The 4,767-nt window shown below is 40.2% G+C and overlaps 1 protein-coding gene across 1 annotated transcript in view; it reads right to left on the minus strand.

Moving 5' to 3' along the window:
• Nucleotides 1–4,767, minus strand: part of LOC107707177 (beta-1-syntrophin-like) — a 35,948-nt gene that overhangs the window by 1,963 nt on the left and 29,218 nt on the right. The window lies entirely within an intron of this gene.

The following is a 4,767-nucleotide window of genomic DNA, read 5'->3' on the forward strand; positions in this document are numbered from 1 at the left end:
TCTGTATTTTTGATCAAATAAATGCAGCCTTGATGAGCAGAAGAGACTTCTTTAAACACATTACAGTCTTACTGATCCCAAACTTTTGAACGGTAGTGTATGCTGTATATATATATATAAAATTATTAGAACGCTAGTGTTTGTAGTATACATGCCAGACCAGCATGTGGCGCTGTAGTTCTGCCACAGAGATACACTAAAAATGGAGAAGAAGACTTGGCCTATGCTCATAAACCTTGCGCGCGGTATACAAACGAACATGGAACAATACATTTATTAATCTGTGTTAATGTTAGTTAATAAAAAGACAATCGTTCAGTGTTTGTTCATGTTTTGTAGTGGACGCAAGGGCGGGGTTTTCAGATTTATCCACTCTGGGACCCGGTTTAAAAAAATATCGGTTTCACTCTCCCAAAACGCCAGATCCGTGTGGACGAAACGCCTATACTATACAAAATGTATGCGTATACAGCTAAACGCGTCTCCGTGTGGACGGGGCCTAAGAGTTAAAGTACTAATGGAACTGCACATTCCATTAAGGTGCGAATAAAATGAAAAAGGGTTCCATTTGTGAGATAGATGTCCTTTGATTCGCCTGATAATTGGTACATTATTCATCACCAGTAATCCCTGCTCAATACCTCCCTGGTTTCATCAAATACATCACAGGACTCCCATGTATCCAGTATCGCCCCTCCAATACATTCAATTACAGCTCATCAGGCACCACAGGATGTGTGGAAACCTACTGTTACCGTGTCTATTGTGAACGTGCCAGTGATCCACTTCAGCTGTTCCCTCCATTTGCCCCAATAAAGCTCCCTGAATCTCTCTTTGACCGGGTAATTGTGAGGCTAGTGTGTCCTTTTCACATTGTGTATCTTTGAGAAACCCCTCGGCTCAGTCCATTAGGCTGATTAGATCATCACAGCAATGAAATAGCATCTTCTGCAGTTTACCCATTAAATTGGAATCACACTGACATTAAATACTCAAACATGTATTAATTACGGACTTTGGGTGAGGGGCTCCTAAAAAGGGGATTTCGGACTTCTGTTCCCATGTTACTCTTAACAATACTGTAACCTTATCCCCATCAAAACGGACTGATTTTCAAGACTAAGGGACTCTTTCCCACCACATGGGCTTTTAGTCAGTCACAAACTGCCTCTCTTTCCCCATCAACGGCTTAGCATAGAAATATTTCGGCCTCCTAACTCTTAACAGCTTTGCAATAATTCAGTAACTCAGCAATTTAGTGTTCCTCATGTGACTATGCAGGCTTATCTTTACCAAATTAGTAATAACACCACATTTACTTTATATAATTTTTTAGTAATCCTGAAAGTACATCTAAAGAGAACAAGAAAACCAAACAATATAATACATACACTACAGATACTATACTATAAATGGAGCCAGAAAATTGTTGCTGTATTGAGCCGCGCAAATGAAAGAAATGTGGAAAGTGCATGTTACATGTTTTAGAGAAATCAACACAAATGGCTTGCTTATAGTTGTCAGATAATTTTTTTATATGTATTAAATAGTTTTTATTTTTTAAAAATCATTTTAACAGCAAAAACATTACACAGAGCATTTAAAGGGGTCATATGATGCAATTTCAAGTTTTCCTTTCTCTTTGGAGTGTTACAAGCTCTTGGTGCATAAAGAAGATCTGTAAAGTTGCAAAGACTAAAGTCTCAAATCCAAAGAGATATTCTTTATAAAAGTTAAGAGTCAACCACGCCTACCTAAAACGGCTCGTTCTAACACGCCCCCACATGTCTACATCACGATGTGGGAAGATTTGCATAACACCGCCCAAATGTTCACGCAAAGAAAGAAGACGTAACTTTTATCCTCGCTGTAGTATTGTTGTTGCCAGTCTCAAAACCAAAGAGATATTCTTTATCAAAGTTAAGACTCTGCCACGCCCCCCTAAAACGGCTCGTTCTAACACGCCCTCACATATCTACGTCACTATGTGGAAATATTTGCGTAATGCTGCCCAAATGTGCACGCAAAGAAAGAAGGCGTGGTTTCAGTAACCGCAGTTAGTGTTGAAGCAGCATGTCAGGGAGACGCTGTGTGTTTCTAGGCGAAAGCAAAAGCACTTTATTTGGCCTTCCGAAAGTAGATGCATTTAGGAATCTTTAAGATTACTTACAACAGAACAGCAATGCATTTTATGGACGACCGTTTCGTGAACCTAGGAGAGGAGGTCATTCTGACTTTGCTATGACAATCTGGCGCTTCTGAATCAGCTACTGTTTTGTTATTAGTTTAAGTATTTGCTATTGACTGTTCAAATGCGGAGTTTTGCGCATCATGTGTGTGTGTGTGTGTGTGTGTGTGTGAGAGAGAGAGAGAGAGAGACACAGTGTCACATCACAGTGGAGTCAGCTGTTTTAACCGTGGCTTGTGTACTGCAAACGCATACCAGCTTCATCACTGTGTCTGTCACGCGACTCTGTTCCCCTTTCGGGCTCTGTCTTTACATTTATTTTGAAAGATTGCAAGATTTATGGTAAGGGGCGTTACATTTCCGACGAGTGCTTGTGGTGTTCGGCCAATCACAATGCACTGGGTCAGTTGGCCAATCAGAGCAGACTGCGCTTGTCAAAGGAGGGGGCTTTGTTGAAAACGACGTGTTTGAGAGAGGCGGGGCATAGAGGACCTACAATAATGTACAGTATTTGAAAAAGAATGTTTTTTTTGAACATTAAAGCATGTCAACATATTCTATTACACCAAATACACAAAATAATGATCTTTAAAATAGCATCATATGACCCCTTTAACATTAACCATTTTTTATATTATATACAGAGTGCACCATAAATCTGTTCAGTGAGCTGTCTAATATTAATCAGCAGCAGCAGCATAATAATAAATTGTATTACATTCTCATTTGCCCTTAGGTTTTTTCTAATTTTTTTGTTGTGACTTTTTTATCATTACAGACTGAAAGAGGATTTTAGACTCTTGTGGTCAGCAGTAAAAAATATTTTGACGTCCCACAAAATGAGAACTAAAACAAATAATCTTTGGAGAGACAAATTCCCTGAACAGATTATAAGATTAGACTAAACACAGGTAAATGGAGCATCAATTGCCAAATGGGTTTTTCCCATAAAAACTCAAATATGGAGCAGCTCTAAGAATCTAACGCAAACAGGATCTTTTTAAGGGAACAAATGTCAAATCCAGTCTAACGTGTTATTTGTTGTGTTAAATGTGTCTGGTTTGTTTTGAGAGGATCTGCATTGTTGCTCTTTTCTTACAAACTCAAAGTAATCATCATGCTCTCTCAAATGTATTAATTAGAGAGTGACGTGTTGTAACAAGGTCAGTCTATTTGTATTGTTTCTTTCAGAAGTTCTCTCACAGCACTGTTAACATGCTTAACTCATGACAATAAAATCAACATTAATCATTGCTCAGTTTAACCTACTTGCCATTGCAGCTTTGTAGGTTAAGTAGAAATATCTCAAAGCCTGATCTCAGAACAGTGAAAATATCTGACAGAAGGGGAAAACCGCAAAATATCCAAATAAGGCGCAGTGATCTCCAGGGGCTCACATGCAGTTCAGTAATGGCAGATACATTTCCTATCAGTCCAGGCTCGGGGGCTGCCTGAGAGCTTCAATTCCCAGAATGCTTTGCTCGGTGCCCATCGCCTGCTGCATTGAGACCACACAGGAACTCTGCCATGGCATTCCATTCTAAAAATACACTCTTAATCGACTGCAATATGATTAACGCACATCCAAAACTCAGAAATATTGCAGTGCAGCACAGAACATTTCGAATTCACAGTAGAGTTGGAGCCATGGACCACGACCTCAGATGACCGAGATGCATTTCTCTTTGCACGGAAGTTTTCGAGTACCCACAAATCTGCATTTGACATAAGTATGTGTATAATATTCAAGAAACTATAGCCCTAAAAATAATATAAACACAACATTGCACAAGAAAATAAATGAAATCCTGGGCCAACATGGATCAACACTTACTGCAAAGTTCCAGACTACTGCTAACTAAGACAGAAAACAAACTGTTGCTACAGAGAAAAGTTGATGGCAGATTGTATCCACTACTACTGATATTTGGACAATAAATGCCTGGTCACACGAAAGTCTTGTTATACATTTACAAATGTGTGAAATATCTGATGCTAAATTTATATATATATATATGAATGATGCATTTATATAGCACTTTATTGTGTATTTTTGTACACCCAAAGCGCTTTACAATCATGTGGGGGGATCTCTCCTCAAGCACCACCAGTGTGCAGCATCCACTTGGATGATGCGACGGCAGCCACAGGACAAAGGCGCCACTGCGCTCACCACACACCAGCTACAGGTGGAGAGGAGAGAGAGTGATAGAGCCAATCAAGTGGTTGGGGATTATTAGGAGGCCATGATTGACAAAGGCCAGGGGGGCAGTTGTGGCCAGGACACCGGGGTTACACCCCTACTCTTTACGAGAAGTGCCATGGGATTTTTAATGACTACAGAGAGTAAGGACCTCGGTTTAATGTCTCATCCGAAAGACAGTGCTTTTTGACAGTATAGTGTCCTCATCACTATACTGAAGCATCAGAACCCTGAGCACCCCCTGCTGGCCTCACTAACACCTCTTCCAACAGCAACCTAGTTTTCCCAGGAGGTCTCCCATCCAGGTACTAACCAGGCTCAACCCTGCTTAGCTTCAGTGGGCAACCGTCTTCATGCATGCAGGTGATATGGCTGT

The sequence above is a fragment of the Sinocyclocheilus rhinocerous genome, unplaced genomic scaffold (genome assembly GCF_001515625.1).
Source record: "Sinocyclocheilus rhinocerous isolate Xijiao unplaced genomic scaffold, SAMN03320098_v1.1 scaffold1046, whole genome shotgun sequence".
NCBI lineage: Eukaryota > Metazoa > Chordata > Actinopteri > Cypriniformes > Cyprinidae > Sinocyclocheilus > Sinocyclocheilus rhinocerous.